This window comes from Ctenopharyngodon idella, chromosome 3, assembly GCF_019924925.1.
Source record: "Ctenopharyngodon idella isolate HZGC_01 chromosome 3, HZGC01, whole genome shotgun sequence".
NCBI classification, from domain to species: Eukaryota; Metazoa; Chordata; class Actinopteri; order Cypriniformes; family Xenocyprididae; genus Ctenopharyngodon; species Ctenopharyngodon idella.
In genome coordinates, this window is record NC_067222.1 from 11,011,627 (window position 1) to 11,032,510 (window position 20,884).

Below are 20,884 nucleotides of genomic sequence, written 5' to 3' on the forward strand. Positions count from 1 at the left end.
GTGAGATACCTTCCACCTGAACAACAAGAATTTAAAGTATACAATTTAGATTTGGAAAATAATATAAACACAGTTTAAATTCATGGGCAAAAACGAAATATCTATTATCAACCTCTTCACAAATATTTTTTAGCATATTGCCACGGTAGTTGAGCCCCACCGGCTCCCTGGTGAACCACACTTCGGTGCTCTCGAGTTTGCACAGAGGGATGCGTCTCGGATGCAAATAGAATGCTCCGGCATTTTCTGGACACTTTGACAGATATTTTTTAAAGCTGTCCACGGGACAAAGTGGGTCGCCGGGGCTCGCAAACATAAATCCTCGTAAATTTTCTCTATCCAATGCAGTGGGATCCTTGTGGTTTTTTGTCTCTGGGTTATGCGCCAGGGTCAGGTACTCTTTCCCATTCTTGTCTTGCCGGAAAACGAAAGACTCTTTTGATAGGTTACGGTTTCCTTTTCTTCCCCTCCATGCAAAACACAGCTGTATGTCAAACCAAACTTTTCTTACAAGTCCTGTAGGTGTGAAACGGAAGAGTGCAGGTGCATTTCTAATTTTCTCCAATCAATGTACGCAGATGATGAACTCTGGTGTCTTTTCCAATTTCCATATTCACCGTACAAATTAAACAATATGCAAAAATCACCCATTTAGCCTACCTAAATAAACATTTTCATATATGTCTCTCACTCTGTTTGCAAGTGTAATTGTGTTACTATGGTTACCAAACTGACTGGAAGTACCTGTGCATTAAACGGTTTTACTGCACACCTTCCAGCCAATCAGAATCGAGTTTTTAAACAGACCAAGGTATAATGCTCATATATATACACACATATACATCTATGTTGTGGCCAACTCGTTTCAAGCCGCAACATAAAAGAGGGATCAAACACCACTGTTCAATCAATGCCGATTGTTTTATTTTCTTTAACAAATGTAACAATAACTACAAATAAACATAAGTCTATGGAAAAATAAAGAAACAAAGGGAATAACAAACAAAAATAACTAACAAAATCTTAAAGCTACATGATTTAAGAAATGTATAAAAAAAAGAAAATCAGTGAGATGTCACAATCTGGTCAAGAGCCGCTCCTGAGAGAACAATCCCACAGAGAATGCTAACCCAAATGAAAACCCAGAGTCCTTATATAGTCTACTCCCCTAGTCTACTCTTCTTTGCAGGGATCTATGACAGAGAGATTATTGGTCTCTAGAGTAAAACAGAGGCCTTACTGTTAAAACCCTCAAAAATAAGAATAAATATTTGAAGCATAAACTTATTTGACATACTACTTAAATAAACTGATGCAACATAACATAATACTCAAAATACATGTGAAGACCAAACCAAAAACTTTCCTCTAGTTTTTTATTTCTAACTGTTCAGCCAGATGGTTTTGGTTCATCATCTTCAGGAGCTGCACTGTGAGCTTCAAAGATTCGTTTGGTCCAAACCTCTCCACCATCATATCCACTACATGAGCGTTATGTGCATTCTCAATGAGAGAGGATGGAATTTGCCCATATTGTTTCAAATGCCACTTGAACCTCTTTTTATTCTCAACATTCAGTTCATCCAGGATTTGCAGAAGCTGCTCTGGAACAGATACCATATTCTCTGCAGGGATCTGTGACATATAAGGTCAGAGGTTATTGATCAGAGAGATTATTGGTCTCTTGAGTAAAACTGAGGCCTTACTTTTAAAACCTACAAAAATAAGAATATTTGAAGCATTAACTTATTTGATGTACTATTTAAATAAACTGATGTATGTAAGACATGCAAAGGCCAGCAGCTCAGATTGGACATATACATTTCTGAGTAGCCTTCCAATAAAGTGAATATTAAATTAAGATTAATCTCTAGACTGTCATGCTGTAGTTGCAGTAAAGCATGTGATGAAAGAGATAAACAAAAAATATAATTACGTTTTTAATTCATAATGTGAAATCCTGATGGCCAAAAGTTTGGAATACTTAAGATTTTTTATATTTTTGAAAGAAGTCTCTTTTGCTCAGCAAGGCTGCAGTCATTTGATAAAACAATACAGTAAAAACTGTCACATTGTGAAATGTTAATTTAAAATGTTTTCTATGTGAATATATTGTAAAATATATATTATTCTAAATATATATTATAAAATATAATTTATTCTGTGATTAAAACTCAGCATCATTATTTCAGTCTTCAGTGTCACATGAACCCTCAGAAATCATTCTAATGTGATAATTTGCAGCTCAAGAAACATTTCTGATTATTGTCAATGAAATGTGAAAACTGACATCCCAGCTAATATTTTGGCAAGTTCTCTCAAAGTTGTGAACAAACATTCTTCCAGTAATAATAATAATAGAACATTTGTTCAATGTTTTGTTGATTGTTACAAACATAGGTGCTGTCATGCAAGAAAAATTTTAGACTTCTCTGACAATAAAGTGCTATATCATATCATATCATATCATATCATATATCATATCATATCTCAAAAGGCTAGCACAAAAACATTATTTATACATTGTTTGTAGAAGGTTTTTTAAAATATGTTCTCAATGTTGGGAGAAAACATTCTTAGAACATTCTTGGTGCATCCTTTAAACATTTAGAACTAACTTAACCTGTTAACTGTCACTGGCCCACAGCCATTACATACTTAAAACAGTAATATCCTATATTAAAACTAAACTAATCTTGACAAACTATATATCATTTGAAAGCTTGGAATCTCTAGTTTTCATATTTGGTGACTGATTTTCAAAATAAATTACAGAAGAGCAGTAATTTATCAATTTGCAACAAGCATATTTTCATACTAATAAGGCATGTTCAGACCTTTATTTTGAAATAGCGATGAACATGAAAAATCATTAAAGATTGGTTGAAACATGTTTGTTTTCATGCCAAGAGTTCAAAAGATAGCATCCATTCAATTTTTTGAGAAAAAAAGGTCTGAAAATGTTTTTAATAGGAAAAAAAATACATTTATGATTGTGGCGGTGATCTATAACCCACATACATGTTGTTTTTATGTTTATTAGAGGCTGAATTCATATCAAATTCTGCCAAACTTCCCATACTACTTCTATATAGGATGTCTACTTCATAAATTGTATGAAAATAATTGAAATATATGGTTCAGATCACTCAAACCATATATGGAAATGGAGGCGCCCTTATATGGTCAGTAATGGAGCTTGGTTGTCATCTAGTGAAAAAGTGTGGTACTGCGCCTAAACAAAATCTTACTGAAAGCTCATTTTTTGAGATATCAACCTGGAATTTGGAACACAACTTGTTCAGATTTTTGGCTTTGATTTCCTTGCAGTTTTAGAGTAAAACTTGTTTTATAAAATATATATTTTATATTTTATATAAAATATTATATTTTTAAATTTTACATTTATTTTGAGCAACTTTTACGTTTACTTCACTACATTCCAAAGCATAAGATCGTACTTTTTACTCCACTACATTTCATAAAACATATCGTTACTCCTTATTTTAAAATTCGTGCACGAACTGATTCTTTTCAATCATCCTGTTAAATCGGTTCACAAATCACATCAACAATTCATTCGCGAATTGGACTGATCGTATTGCAGCTGTTCTCGAGTCAACAACTCACTGATTCAATGATCCGTTCAGAGCGACTCTCCAGTGAATGAATTTACAAGTCTGACTGAAAATTAGCCAAGAACTGGGGATCCTCTGGGTGCGCGCACGACTGATGGCGAAAAGTAAATTAGCCTACTAATGTTGAATTTTAGGCTGCATTATTGTAACTGAAAATCATACAGCGATCTGTTAAAGCCCACTGAAATGCTTTAATGCGGACATGTCCACATCAATATCCGAAGAATTTGATGCGCCTTCAAATAACGGCTGTATCGATTACATCGTTACGCCACTAGGAGGCGACAAGTGACTGTTAAAATGTATTTGACAATGAATGATTAATTCAAAAGATTTGTTCAAAAACATTGATTCATCCAGTAATGAAAGTAGTTATGAGCGAGCCATAAATCATTCATTCAAAAACATTTTTTAAATAATTAAATATTTTTAAATAGACTGCAGCAATTAATATTTTGTCATCTAGTAAATAATTATACTGTTTTGTTTAGTTGTCTATTCATAATCATGGGAGAATCATGATTCTCACTTTATCCAGAATCGTGCAACTCTAACACAAATTAAAATAACACATGCACGTTCATCTTCCCCGCTGCAGCAGCAATTTCTAAAAATGTTATGTATTTAGCCCTATAGGCTATGTTTTGTCTGTTTTTATATTGTTTGTCAACACACATTACATATTATGTATCTCCATCCACTAATCTTCCATCCATACTGACTAGTGCTGGCTATTTGACAATTCATCATCATTCATAATTATTTTGAGAAATAGGATTATATAAAATATATAATATAAAATTAAATTATGTAAGTGGCATATATAAAATTACAAAATAGACATTCATCAGTCATTTTTTACTTAAGTACATTAAAAATCAAGAACTTCTGTACTTTCACTCAAGTAAAATTGAAAAGGAACACTAAATACTTTACCTTAAGTAATATTTTATTATACGTATTTGTACTTTTACTCAGAAACATGGCTTTTCCCATCACTGCTTTGCTGATGACACTCAACCAGATGATCCAATGATAGCTGTTCGCATTGCAGCCTGTCTGACAGACATCTCTGGCTGGGTGAAGGACCATCACTTTCAACTCAACCTTGCGAAGACAGAACTGCTTGTGGTCTCAGCCAACCCAGCACTTCATCACAACTTCTCTATACAGCTAGGTTCATCAACCATAACTCCTTTTAGGACAGCCAGGAATCTTGGAGTTGTGATTGATGATCAGTCAAACTTCACAGACCATATTATGTTCTGCAAGTGAATGACGCCTCGTAGTACCATCCCAAAGAGGCACAAAATCACTCTCACTGACCTTTACCTGGTTTGTTCCCTGCTGGTGGAATGACCTGCCTATCTCAAATCGAGCAGCTGAGTCTTTGGCCATTTTCAAAAACGTCTAAAGATGCATCTTTTTCGTCAGCACCTGACTAATTAATACTAGAAGTTTTTAATTCTATTTGTCTTTTTCTGATTTAAAAAAAAAACAACATCTTTGGTATGTGTACGGAGCTAGACTAACTGAGACTTGTTACAGTACTTGTATACTGTTGCCCTCTTGTTGGTCTGAGTGCTTCTATTGTTCTTCTCATTTGTAAGTCACTTTGGATAAAAGCATCTGCTAAATGATTAAATGTAAATGTAAATTCTTCAACATGTTCTTACCCCTCATTTAAAAAACAGCTTGTTTAACACAAAACACTTCTCTTCTCATTTTTTTCCCCACATTATTTGAGAACGGTCTGGTCAGTAGAAAAGCTTTTAATAACTTTCCGCCAGCATGGTCTGAAAATGATCTGAGCCAATTTTGGTGAAAATCGGATCAACGCTCTAAAAGGAGTTCCAAAAAGTAAGTTTTTTAAAAAATTCATATTGCCAGACAAGTTTGTCCAAATATAGCATTATTGGTATCATTGCACTTGGTATGAACCAGTGAGTCTATCAAGACCAGTTTCATTAAAATAGGCAAAGTTAATCAAAAGCTATTAGCATCATTTGACTCTGTATACTGCACTTAATCAAAGTCCCAAAAAATAGATTTTTAGGCAAACCATTCAGAAGTTATAAGAACAAAAGGCAATTTTTCATATCTCCTGACCAGTAGGTGGCCCTGAGCTGACCCTTGACTCCAGGCCTGAATATAATTACCATCAAATCCTCCTGAAAGCCAGTCGCACTGCTGGCTGTTTCACCAGCACTCTCTCGTCCTGTTTGAGAAACATTGAAATGTCAAAGTGCAGCTACAGTGCTGTGTGTCAGATAATAAATTACAATAGAAGTGCATCAGAAATGTTGGACACCAAAAATATGTATAAAAAAAAAGTGGATGCTTGTGAAAAGCTTTGTGTATGAAGAGATTCATGATGAGACCAGTTTGGATTTGTGGCAGACAAATGATGCATTTAGTGATTAATTAAAAACAAAAAATAAATAAATAAATAAATAACCTGAGATATATGTAAATAAGGGGCATATTCACCAGAGTAAGCAGAAAAGCTGTTTTTATGTTTTACTTTTGTCAGACCCGTAACATATAGATATTGAGTTTAAGCAGCGATTCAAGCTCACAGAGATTTTGAACTTGTGATACTGATGCAGTGAAATGTTGTATTTCTACTCTATTACAACACTGGACAATTTATGTCTATTACGCTTTTGAGTCCAGATTCCGGTTTTAACTAAATGTCAACAATGTGAAAACGTCTCGGTTAAGTATATAACCTTAGTTCCCTGAATAGGGAACGAGACGCTGCGTAGTCGCTATGGGAACGCCTCTGCGTGATGTCGATGTAATACGAGCCGGAGATAGACGGGCGCGCATAATCACCGAATCCCACACCACGCCTAGATAAGTGGTCCTCTGAGCTGGAGAAAGCAAACTTTGCGTTTAGTCTCAACCCCAACCTTCTCATGTGAGCGAGAACAACATCTCGATGTTGAACCGCCATCTGCTCTGATTGAGCCAGAATCAACCAATCGTCTATGTAGTTTAAAATGCGTTGCCCTGCATACGCAAGGGCGTCAGTGCCGCGTCTACACACTTGGTAAAGGTGTGGGGTGACAATGCTAGGCCGAAGGGGAAAAAACCTGATATTGGTATGCTTCGCCCCCGAAAGCAAACCTTAGGAACTTCCTGTGTTGCGGGAGGATTGATACATGGAAGTATGCGTCTTTTAGATCGATCGTGACAAACCAGTCCTCGGACCTGATTTGTGACACGATGTGTTTGACTGTCAGCATTTTGAACTTGAGCTTCGCCACTGTTCGATTCATCTGGCGCAGATCTAGAATTGGACGCAATCCCCCGCCTTTCTTTGGCACAATGAAATAGCGGCTGTAAAACCCTGACTCCCTGCTGGGAGGAACGCTTTCTATAGCCTCCTTTCGCAAGAGAGTGTCTACTTCTTGTGCCATTACCAGAGTCTGCACATACAATTAAGAGTGATACACCATTTTAATCTGTTGAATATCTTCTTTTATTTGTGTACACTCAGAGTAAAAACAAAATGCTGTGCTTTTTGTAAAATAAAGAAAACAAACATGATGCGTGATCTTTCGTCTCCCTCTGAACGAAGTCCAATCTGATAGTTCTCAAAAAATGAAGTGTAACTTAGTGAATACTAATGACAAAAAAATTTGACTTATGTCTAAAGAAACGTTGAAATGTCAGGTTTTAAATCATGTAAGTCAAATCGAAAACAAAAATTCTGTGTTTATGTAATCTGTATGACAAGAGACACATGTCAGAAGTCCGTGATTCAGCTCATTATCCACAAATGCGGCCACGCCCCCGGAGCGAGCGCTATTCAGACGCAAATTCTGAGGCAATACATGTATACATCGTCGCAATCGTGTACATCATGTGCAATAATACATGCATGCATGAGATCACAAAAATCATGTTTTTTTTGTCAAGAGTGGACATTAATCCTGTTATCAGCATGATCACAGAGGGTTTTTTCACAGCCTACCTTACTGAAAGAGCTCATTAATATGCAGGTCATTACAGGTCCTTATGCGGATTTTTGTCTTCTCAGGTGTGAATTACAGCATTATTCATGATGATTCACGCCTTCACGCATACTGTGTTTCTTGACAAAAAATGTCTTAGAAAATTTAAATCTCTCTATTGTTTTATATGAACGAGTAGGCAGGATAATGTTTACATCATTTTGAAGCAAAAAATCTAGTCTACGACCTCCAGTACCAAGAAGTCGTGTGAACACAGATTTAATTTTTTTTTTTTTTTGTCCTTATTTCAGTGATTTAAGTTTTTTGTTTTTTCAATAACCACGCATAAATGTTATTCCTTCAAAAACACAAACATGTACAGTGGGTACGGAAAGTATTCAGACCCCCTTAAATTTTTCACTCTTTGTTATATTGCAGCCATTTGCTAAAATCATTTAAGTTCATTTTTTTTTCCTCATTAATGTACACACAGCACCCCATATTGACAGAAAAACACAGAATTGTTGACATTTTTGCAGATTTATTAAAAAAAGAAAAACTGAAATATCACATGGTCCTAAGTATTCAGACCCTTTGCTGTGACACTCATATATTTAACTCAGGTGCTGTCCATTTCTTCTGATCATCCTTGAGATGGTTCTACACCTTCATTTGAGTCCAGCTGTGTTTGATTATACTGATTGGACTTGATTAGGAAAGCCACACACCTGTCTATATAAGACCTTACAGCTCACAGTGCATGTCAGAGCAAATGAGAATCATGAGGTCAAAGGAACTGCCTGAAGAGCTCAGAGACAGAATTGTGGCAAGGCACAGATCTGGCCAAGGTTACAAAAAATTTCTGCTGCACTTAAGGTTCCTAAGAGCACAGTGGCCTCCATAATCCTTAAATGGAAGATGTTTGGGACGACCAGAACACTTCTAGAGCTGGCCGTTCGGCCAAACTGAGCTATCGGGGGAGAAGAGCCTTGGTGAGAGAGGTAAAGAAGAACCCAAAGATCACTGTGGCTGAGCTCCAGAGATGCAGTCGGGAGATGGGAGAAAGTTGTAGAAAGTCAACCATCACTGCAGCCCTCCACCAGTCGGGGCTTTATGGCAGAGTGGCCCGACGGAAGCCTCTCCTCAGTGCAAGACACATGAAAGCCTGCATGGAGTTTGCTAAAAAACACCTGAAGGACTCCAAGATGGTGAGAAATAAGATTCTCTGGTCTGATGAGACCAAGATAGAACTTTTTGGCCTTAATTCTAAGCGGTATGTGTGGAGAAAACCAGACACTGCTCATCACCTGTCCAATACAGTCCCAACAGTGAAGCATGGTGGTGGCAGCATCATGCTGTGGGGATGTTTTTCAGCTGCAGGGACAGGACAACTGGTTGCAATCAAGGGAAAGATGAATGCGGCCAAGTACAGGGATATCCTGGACGAAAACCTTCTCCAGAGTGCTCAGGACCTCAGACTGGGCCGAAGGTTTACTTCCAACAAGACGATGACCCTAAGCACACAGCTAAAATAACGAAGGAGTGGCTTCACAACAACTCCGTGACTGTCCTTGAATAGCCCAGCCAGAACCCTGACTTAAACCCAATTGAGCATCTCTGGAGAGACCTAAAAATGGCTGTCCACCAACGTTTACCATCCAACCTGACAGAACTGGAGAGGATCTGCAAGGAGGAATGGCAGAGGATCCCCAAATCCAGGTGTGAAAAACTTGTTGCATCTTTCCCAAAAAGACTCATGGCTGTATTAGATCAAAAGGGTGCTTCTACTAAATACTGAGCAAAGGGTCTGAATACTTAGGACCATATGATATTTCAGTTTTTCTTTTTTTAATAAATCTGCAAAAATGTCAACAATTCTGTGTTTTTTCTGTCAATATGGGGTGCTGTGTGTACATTAATGAGGAAAAAAAATGAACTTAAATGATTTTAGCAAATGGCTGCAATATAACAAAGAGTGAAAAATTTAAGGGGGTCTGAATACTTTCCGTACCCACTGTACATACATGTTCTTCACATATTATTGTAGCCTAGTTTGTGCTGAATACAGTGTAATGACACTTTTGTCATTAATATGTTTATGAACAACTGAAAAAAGCACAAATGTCAGGGCATGTCAAAACTTCTCCAGGGCCCCAAAAATCCTCAGACCACAGAGGGTTAATGTCAGACACATTTAGCCAGAGGTGGCGCTCCGTGGCCACCAGGGCTGCCATAGAGCGGCCGATTGACTTGGCCGTCTCCTTGGTGGCACAGAGCACTAAATCTGCTGACTGACGCAACTCATGGATGAAATCAGCCCCCACTTCCTCACTATCGCCCAAGTCTTTCAGCAGGTCAGCTTGGTATGCTTGAATGATGGCCATAGTGTGTAAGCATGCCGCAGCCTGACCTGCTGCCGAGTACGCTTTGCCCACTAGCGCTGAGGTAGTCTTTAGCGGCTTAGTGGGCAACGTCGGGGCTTTGAGGGACGATGCCGCCTGTGGAGAGAGATGGCTCGCAAGCGTCTGTTCTGCTCTCGGCATCGCCCCATACCCGTGTTTTCTCATACCAACCATGTTACTGTATGTGGAGGTTTGAGGGGAGTAAACACGAGATGACACCGGTCTCTTCCACGATCTCGACACCTCAGTGTGGAGATCGGGGAAAAAATGGTAGCGCCCGACGTGGAGGTAGAGCAGACCTTGATGGTAAGAAGCGTTCATCAAGTTTACTTCCAGTTCTCTGCTCTTGCTTCTCGGCTGGCCAATCGATATTGAGCTTGGCAACAGCGCGAGTAAGCACCTCCATGAGCTCCTCGCTCGCGGGAGAGTGAAGTGGCGAGTCTTTAGTCTCTCCCGTTGTCACGCTAACAACGTCCAGCTCCTCAGAACTAGACGCCATTAATGTGACTGTGTCGACCGGAGCGGAAGAAACCGCAACGCGTGCTTCCTGCCTCCGAATCGACACACCGGATGCAGCAGGTGAGGGCAGAGATAAGGCTGGGCCCGTCTCTTACCCCGCTGCTACATCCATTTGTGAACCCCAGGACATGAGACACCGTCCTGCCTCAGCAGAAGCGGGGTCCGAGCCCTGGGGCGCGCGAACCGAGCCACTCTCCTCAAAGAGGGCTCAGCGGGAGCGCAGCGTCCTCATAGGAAACTGTTCACAATGCACGTAGGCAGCCCCCTCGAGAGCTGCCTGGGCATGCTGCGCTCCCAAACAGACAACACAAAGATTGTGTGTATCCCCACCCGTAATAAAACGAGGGCAGGGATGAACACCCTTTCTAAACTGCTGCTGCTGTTCACTCGCCATAATATCAATCTTTGAACTCAAAATGATGGTAGACAGACAACAATAAATAAGACAGACAAGATACACGTAGAGCTTGCTGAAGACACAGAAGCTGAATGAGAGTGTTTTCGGGCTGGCTTTATAGTTCCTGGTCAGTGACGTCACCCGCCTATGACGTTCCATCTCCTGATTGGACAGATTTCATACGTGCTTCATGACGACATCACGTAGAGGCGTTCCCATAGCGACTACGCAGTGCGAGTTCCCTTCAAAGGGAACTGACATTTAATGAACATTTATGAATTTAATGAACTGACTGCACATATCAATAACATCACAACAGTAAGTGGAGAAAACAAATACCAATATAATCCACTCTAATTCCCACAGCTCTCTCTCTCGTCCTGTTGGAGAAACAGTAAAATGTGCAGCTACAGTACTGTGGTATAAATCTACTTGAAATTTGCCTGATAAATGTTCAAAGCAAATCATTAGTTGAAAACTGTTAGAATGGTAAGTTATTGAACTAATATTGATTTTCATGGTATCCCACATGCAAAAAATGCACATGCAGCTTTTTGTTTTGTTTTTTGCAAATTATGTTCTATTTACCATGTAGGCTAAAAGTAGCAGTTCTTTGCAATAAGTGTAAATAGTAATTAGATACATACTATTTGCACCTCAGTATTGTTGTAAATTAACAGGATGCAATAATAACAGAGTGTAAATGATTTTATCATTATTAAACACTCGTTACCATTTACTTCCACTTTTAAAACATTTTCTTAATTTTATTGAAAATAAATGCCTTTCTTGTGTGATATGTGATGGGAAAAGAGAGAAAAGCGAGCTCGGCAAAAGGCGGATTCGAACCTGGTCAATCGCGTCACAAGTGCCGCGTTTCTGCGCTACTACCTACACCACTGAAGCCATCAATGACATTGGTGGGTGGAGCTACTTTTAATTCTTAGTAATAGACACTCCGAATAATCTTGTTTTCCGTTTGCATTTAGATTCTTTTTATTACCACACTGGCAGATATTGATAATTTTATTTAAGTTAAATGCACTTAATTTAGATCTCCTCACGAAACAAGACTAAATATCTTATATAATTTTCTTATATAGAAAATCCATCTTGATTTAAGAATTACCAAGGGTGCCAATAATAATTTTGATCATGCATGTTTTAGCTGGGTTTTTTGGGCTGGGGGGGTGGGGCTAAACTCCAGGACCTCCAGGAGTAGGATTGGACATTCCAAGGGAGTGGACTCTAAAACTTCAAACCACTATAATCTTGTATCAAAACATGTTTCCACAATTTAAATTTAGTGTGATCTTTATTCATTAACTTGAACCAGAGGTCTTCAGGCAATGGCACTACCCACTGAGCTTCTGTGCCACTTCACTGTGAATTATATCATTATAACACAAAACTGAAAACAAGAATGTGTGGATCATCATTAATCAGGTACTACTCACCAATTATTGAGTAGCTTTTCTTCTTTAAGGTGAAAAACACTAAAGCAACAACAACAACTATTAGCCCAAGCAAACCTCCGATCAAACCTGAGACAGTCTCTGGCTGGCAGTCCCTGCAATTTCCATCTATACAAATGCAAAAAGATAAATTAGTTTTAATTAATTAAGGGTCTCTCAAAAAAGAAAATGGAATTTCACAACTTAAAAATAGGGATGCTCAGATTCGCCTTTTTTGTCTCCGATACGATACCTGGGATTCAGTATTGGCCATTACCGAGTACCAATCTGATACTTAAAAAGACTATAAGGACCACAGTCTCTAGTGTCAGTCGCTAGAGCACCTCTGAAGATCAGGGCAGTGAGGTTTACACACACAGCTCTTACTAGCCTACAACAGTTACATGTACACAAGTGGAACAACTGCAAATAAACCAATAGCTTCACTAGCTAGGTAGACATTAAAAATAAATGGGAGTCAGGCTAACTTCATTCATGACTCATGACTTTGTCATGTATGACTCACATTCATGAAAAACAAGTAAATATATTTATATATAAATATATACTATAAAATTAAAAGTGATTTCTTTTAAATTTGTAGCACAGCTTTCTAATATGGCAGCAACATATGATAGGACAGAACAAGAAAGGGAATTAATAATCTTTCATTGCGCAAAAGTATTATAATATGAAAGGCTCCAATACAGAGTGGCAAAGCGCTTATGCGCAGAATGATACGCTTAAAGCAACATGGAGTCACAGTGCGCAGTGCTTCACATTGAAAATTTCAAAGCACAAAGGGAAAAGATAACGATGCGAAGTGTATTATATCTTTCCTCTTAAGACCCAAGCCAAGACTTTTGTCCACTGTAGTGGACATTATATGATTAGCAAATTTCACTGACACCATATGTGTCCTGTAAAGAGCAGATTCAGGACTTTTCAGAGATGCCAAATGTTTGGAAGTTTCACCATGACCACACCTTCTGCTTGGTCTTCAAATATGGCGGACATTGAATGATTCAAATTTAGTACTCTTACCCCATTTGATGATAACTGGTTCTTTGATGCTCTTGTGGTACACAAAACAATCATATTCTACGTTTACTTCCTCCTTGATCTCCACACTCTTCCTCATCTGGAAGGATCCATCATGGTTTGGTCTGATTCCTGTGGATTCAATCTCATCTTCAGGCAGCAATATGCGATATTTCCTAATGGTCAACATCACGTCTTTGTGGTAGAAGCCAGTGGCCACACAGGTGAGTTTCAGCTTGCTTTTGTCACTGATAGATTTTTTTAAAAATATATGAACATCTGGAGGAGCTGAAAACACAGGAATCAGTTCATCAATCTCTATAACATCTGCTGATAATCTAACAAACACATTTACTCACAGCCGTTTCTGAGCTCCTCATCTCCATATTCTCTGAAATGGTTGAGCCAGTCCACACACTCTTTCTCCAGGTATCCTTTGGTGTATTGGTTAAGGATGTGAATACTGTCCCATTTTCTCTTGGTTGGTAGAGCTTCCTCAACTGGAGCGACCCATTGAGACTCTTTAACATCAAAAGACAAGAAGTTTTCTCCATCATAGCCGTACTCATCAATGCCTTTGAGAAACTTCACTTCATCTCCCTCCTTCTCAACTTCACAACCGTGTCTCCACTGAAGAACATGAAGATCTGAAATGGACAAAAAACACAATGTTTGTGAGATGATAATAAACGAAATTATCATATGCATGTTAAAAAGTATGAATGTTCCTCACCTGAATCATCGTCTCTCTTGCGCTTCATCAGAATATTGATGTTCACATTAAACCACTGTTCTTTACTCTTTCTGGACTGAGTGCCTTTTTCCCAGTAATCCTCCTGCATTTTCTCTTTCATCCAGAGCTGTTTGGGAATCTTTCTCTTATCCTTGCTATTATAATAGTCGATCTGTGTGTCGTCCAGCAGACCCATAGCACTGAATTTATAGATGCCTGGCAGATCACAGGTTTAGACAAGGCCGTGTAAATGTAATACAGCGAGTGTCTTTCTGCAATGAAGAGGGATACATGAAACCTTATTAAAAGACCGAGCGCGACTGTCCCCCCTCCCCACTCCCCCGGTGGCCTGCACTCACACTGCACTTAACGTTCCAGGCAGAAGCACGCTTATGTCATATACGATGAAACTTTTTGAATGGAAGAAAACAGGAAGAAATACACAGATACTGCCTAATATATTTTTCATTTATGCCGCACAGAGATTTTCACTTGCATGTATTATGGAATATTACAGCAGCTGACGTTAATGGAGGAATTTAAAGCTTTACTCGCAAACTACAATTCCTGTTCATCAATAAGGTGAGAATCAGACCCATTATAAACCCACATACACTCGAATTAATTACATGAATTGATAAATGTACTAGAGAAGTAGAGAAGTAATAAAGATGTTTGCCGTCGTAATGATGACAGTAGCGCACACAAAAGTAGTAGCTGTTCCATGCTCAGGCACGGTTTGCGCTCACACTGCATGCGAACCGAAGCCCAACCGAACCGCGCTCTGGCCCACCTCTTCCAAGCGGGCCAGGGCCAGCTAAACGAACCGCGCCAGGGAATGGAACGCAGCGATCACATTTGTCAAACGAACCGTGCTTTGAGGGTCAAACGCGCTCGGGCACGGTTTAGAGCTTGCCGCCATCTACTACCGGTTTAATTTCATGTTTAAAAGTATAAATTTCCCACCAACATTTCTTATTTGTATTCAAAAATATTTAAAGAATCTCATAACATTATTGAATGTAGTTGTACTTTTTCAGTGTAAATTATTTAATTTGGTAACAGCCCTATAGTGTCTTACTATTTAGGCTATCAAATGTAAGAATGTGAAATAAAAAATGAAACATAAGTCATTGGTGAGAAATATGCATAAATACAGTATCAACATTTGAAGTGGATCAAAAAAGTTGGGACAACTATGATTAAATGTTTTGATCCACTTCAAATGTTGACTACTGTATATTACAGGGGTTGTAACATCAACAGGTCACATAATTTGATTATGACATAATTTGATTCGAATTTGATTCATATTTAAATTTGTTTGATGATCTGAAACATTATTGTTAGTTCATAAAAATTAAAAAAATCAGGAAGGGGGCAAGCACTTTTTCACACCACTGTATATATAAAATATTATATTATATATAGTTAGTAAATAGTAAATAGCCATGTTAGTAAATATATAACAGGTGGCGTGACATCGGGTCACATGACCAGGAAGTTATATAGATTTGTATATTTCAAAAATTCATTAAAAATAGACAAAATAATATTTTCAAATTCCAAGTTGTGTATGATGTGTGGCAGGTGTGTGTGAACATATCACAACTGGTGTGACATCATGGGGTCACATGACATGGAAGTTATATAGATTGTCACAACAATTGTAGCCTACAACAAATGTAGGCCTACTTAATCTTTTTTTTTTTTTTCCAATCTAAGTTGTGTATCATATGCTGCATGTATTTATAAATACATTGTAGGTGATTTCAGCTCTTTAGATAAAACAACCACAAAGGTAAATATATTTATTTCATTAAGACATTGTTTACTTACATATTTATAACAGCAAAATTTATTTTTGAACCTGTGTCCACCTGTGTCTCCGCAGCCACCAGCGTCTGTGCACTCTCCAGCTTCAGCGCCTGTGCACCCTCCAGCTTCAGCGTCTGCGCACCCTCCAGCATCAGCGCCTGTGCACCCTCCAGCTTCAGCGCCTGCGCACCCTCCAGCGTCAGCGCCTGCGCACCCCTCCAGCGTCTGCGCACCCTCCAGCGTCTGTGCACCCTCCAGCGTCTGCGCACCCTCCAGCTTCAGCGCCTGCGCACCCTCCAGCTTCAGCGCCTGCGCACCTTCCAGCTTCAGCGCCTGCGCACCCTCCAGCTTCAGCGTCTGCGCACCCTCCAGCTTCAGCGTCTGCGCACCCTCCAGCTTCAGCGTCTGCGCACCCTCCAGCTTCAGCGTCTGCGCACCCTCCAGCTTCAGCGTCTGCGCACCCTCCAGCGTCAGTGTCTGCGCACCCTCCAGCGTCAGCGTCTGCGCACCCTCCAGCGTCAGTGCACCCTCCAGCGTCAGCGTCTGCGCACCCTCCAGCTTCAGCGCCTGCGCACCCTCCAGCTTCAGCGCCTGTGCACCCTCCAGCGTCAGCGTCTGCGCACCCTCCAGCATCTGTGCACCCTCCAGCGTCTGCGCACCCTCCAGCTTCAGCGTCTGCGCACCCTCCAGCGTCAGCGCCTGCGCACCCTCCAGCTTCAGCGCCTGCGCACCCTCCAGCTTCAGCGCACCCCCTCCAGCTTCAGCGTCTGCGCACCCTCCAGCGTCAGCGCCTGCGCACCCTCCAGCGTCAGCGCCTGCGCACCCTCCAGCGTCAGCTTCTGCGCACCCTCCAGCTTCAGCGTCTGCGCACCCTCCAGCGTCAGCGTCTGCGCACCCTCCAGCGTCAGCGTCTGCGCACCCTCCAGCGTCAGCGTCTGCGCACCCTCCAGCTTCAGCGTCTGCGCACCCTCCAGCGTCAGCGTCTGCGCACCCTCCAGCTTCAGCGTCTGCGCACCCTCCAGCGTCAGCGTCTGCGCACCCTCCAGCGTCAGCGTCTGTGCACCCTCCAGTGTCTGTGCACCCTCCAGCGTCAGTGCACCCTCCAGTGTCTGTGCACCCTCCAGCGTCAGTGCACCCTCCAGCGTCTGTTTCCAAATCCAGAAGTTCTTCCAACAGCGAAAATGCCCTTATTACAGTCTATGCATTGGGATGGAAGATGGTGATTTGCTGTTACATCTGTATTTTCTGATGAGAGAATTCTTTGAATGTGTATCTTGATATTTTTCTTGTTCACAATCACAAGTTTACTGCAATAATGGAGCTGTGAACATCTGCCTAAGGGTGAGGTTAAGACTATCATCTTTTTACAAAGTCGGACACATAACGGTAATTAATATGATTGGCCTTTTGCTTGACTACGCTATCAAACAGCCAATGATGTGTTGCAAATGTTACACACACCATGTTCTATTACGCCATCTCAGAGTCAGACAGCTGCCTTCTAACAATCAGCATTCTTACAAATACTTTAACTCAGAACGTCAGTGGAGAAAGGCATATAGTTCATCTTAACATCAAATACATAATTCACCTAATATATTACTAAATGTACCTGATTTTTCATATCAACAGAAAAATAGAGACTCCTCTTGAGACTCCCCTGTTAATGATATGCTAAAGCTCACTGGCATGTTGACGTAATTGGTTACAAGGTAGTTTGTGACGTCAGAAACACCAGAGATTTCAAACCGCGGGTTTGAGACTCTTGATTTTCACCTCAGGGGGACTTTAAGCTACTTGTAAATATTGTACAATTGATTGTTAGGGCCTACTGTTTTATTGTTGCATGTTTTTGGTAACACTTTTAGAACAGGGCTGGGCAACTCTGTTCGCTGTTGTTTGATTAGGTTTGGACTAAAATCTGCATCAGCCCTCCAGGAAAAGAGTTGCCCATCTCTGCCTTAGAATAAGGAGACATTTATGAACATTAGTTAATTTATTAGTTAACATGAACTGTCAATTTTACAGCATATATTGTTTAATGTTTGTATATACAGACTAATATATTTTAACATGTATATGTTAACATCAGTTAATGCAATTAAAGGGTTAGTTCCCCCAAAAATGAAAATTCTGTCATTAATTAGTAATTACTCACACTCATGTCGTTCCACACCTGTAAGAACACAACTTTTTGATGAAATCTGAGAGGAATGACACCTAATGCTGTAACTATTGTTAACCATTTTAACCTTATTGTAAAGTCTTTTTTTTTTAAAAGGTTGAACTGTGAAGCTTAAAACAAGTCAAAGACATCAAAGACCTCATTGTGCCTGCTCTGACCCCATCATTGCTTATGTGACCACTGTGCCTTGTTTTTTTTTTTTTTTTTTTTTTTTTTTTAAGTTAAAACATGATTGCTCATTGTTAATTTGTGACACCTAATGCTGTAACTTTTGTTACCAAATATGAAATATTTGTTGAAATGGAAAATTGTCTTTTAAACTTTTGGGGTTGATATGTTTAATGTTTTTAAAAAGAGACCTGTGACCAATGTGTATGAGTGTGTGCAGCTGCGTGTTGACAAATAAATTCATAATACTTGCTCAAAAGTAGCTTAATGTCAGTTCATTTAAGCTTAGTTAAATTATTGTTATTTATGTTATTATTGTTATCGCATGTTATTACCTTAACTTTAAGGAATTAAAGTTTTCTTAATCGATTTTCATATATATTGTCAAATATGACAGGTTGTATACATAATTTTGTTGGATTTTACAGTCAAGTGACGATTAAATTATTGAATGATGCAAACAATTAAAATCTCCTATAAAGCAGCATTACAAAGACAATAGTGTCATTGTTCAGCTTAAGTCAATTCAGTGTAAATTATGGAGAAAACAGTCGGCATCACAATTCAGAATATTTCATCCATCTCCTGCTTGAAGATCGCAATACGTCACGCCGACATATGGTGGTACTGACCACGGTAAGACAAATAATGTAAGATAAACAATTATAAGTAGTACGATTCTGATTCAAGAGTTGTCAGTCAGTCATACTCCCTCATATGGTGACGATTTGTCTTGCCGATATCATCACGTTTTGACGACGTCTGTGGTTCTGTGTGATTTTTGATAACTTCAAGTTACGCCCCCTTCCTGTTACGCCCCTCTTGCAGTCCGCAGACAGATTCTGTTGCATATTTTACCAACTTTGTGCATTTTGAACTTTTGAGACACTCCCTAACTTGAAGTGCCCAAGTGGGGATCATGAGGACCTTTTCACTTCTGATTCTTAAAACAATAACATCACCTATTAATATTATAATTAACTTTTGATACTGTGCTTTATAATGTGATCTGAACGAGATACAGCATTCACGACTATTATGCGATTATATATCAATTAACGCTGAAGAAAAGATCGAATGTCTAACTAATGTCCAACATAAAACCAACTTTACCGCACCTCGCGACGGAGCTCGGACCGAAGCATACGAGTTTAAACATTACTTATTCTCCGATAAACCCAGTAAAATGTAATCATTTACCTGCTTGAACTGAAGACATAGCCCCATAAAGAAGAAAAACACAAAACCGTGCCCATAGTTGAAAAGCCATGTGTGAATTTCGCTAATACATTGTTCCTTCGTCTACGACCGAACGCAGAAACTTCCGACAGCAGAATGATTTTACCAAAGATAAATTAGGCTCGTTTGAGATGCGTCTCGCCTCACCTGAAATGTAGGTGAAAGTATGCGGTTGCTGTGAGATGAGGAGTGTAAAAAGAACAGGTGTTGCGAGATTTTTGGTTTCTGAGATTTTCAGTTCCAGCGGGCGGGGCTTACATTAATATTCATAAGTTTACCGGTGTTACGAGATTTTCGGCTTCTGAGATTTTCGGTTTCCGCAGGCGGAGCATACATGAATATTAATGAGTTTCCCAGACATACGCGATTGCACGTGCAGCTGAGAATTTTAGTTTACGTTGTATCTCAGCACATTAGTGTATTATTCCATCAAGGTAACTATATTCTCAGCGTCGCGGCTGACTTATGCCTAAACTACAGTTGTTTACTTCTAGGTAACAGTTTATAATATTTTCATTAGTATGCACGTTATGTGCAGTCGTCTGTAACTGAATGACAGACACTTCGTATAACAGCAGAGCTCTATCGTCTACAACAAGTTCAGCTCGTTGTGCTCTTCCTTTGCGATGTTTTAAAACTCGGCATTTGATTAGTTGTTATCATTAAGTACATCACTGCCTGTAACAACTGTAATAAACCTGTGTAAATGTTTCTGAGGACTTATATCTATTCTGGTATTGTTATTAAATTCTTGTTCATTTTGATATGATGTAAGCTATTGCTCTTCAAAAGGATGAATATAATTCTTTATGTTTAGGCTCACCAAGGTTGCATTTATTTGGTCACAAATAGGCAAAACAGTAATATTGTGATTTGTTTTCTATTTTAATATATTTTAAATGGCTGTTTATTCCTGTTACTCCAGTCTTCAGTGTCACATGATCCTTCAGAAATCATTCTAATATGCTGATTCGCTGCTCAAGAAACATTCTTAGCTACTATTATCAGTGCTGAAACAGGAAACCATGATGATTCACATACAGCAAGTTTGAAGAACAGTATTGAAATCTTTTGTAACATTAGAAATGTCTTTTTTTTCTTTTTTTTTATCTATTTAATTAATCCTTGTTGAATAAACTTCATCCTTGTGAAATTCATTTCTTAAAAAAAAAAAAAACTACAGTGATTCCAGACATTCGAATAGTATTTTAATGCAAATGCATTTGTGCAAATTATTTGGGGGCCACTGTCTGTAAAAAGATAACGTTTTGTTGTTATAAAAATAGTTTTAAGTAAATAAAGTCATTAAAATTCAAAGAGTGGTAAAA

At 39.2% G+C, this 20,884-nt stretch overlaps 1 pseudogene; it reads right to left on the reverse strand.

Moving 5' to 3' along the window:
* Nucleotides 1-902: 902 nt before the first annotated feature.
* On the reverse strand, nt 903-16,597 carry LOC127510212 (BOLA class I histocompatibility antigen, alpha chain BL3-7-like; annotated as a pseudogene).
* Between the last annotated feature and the right edge of the window lie 4,287 nt (nt 16,598-20,884).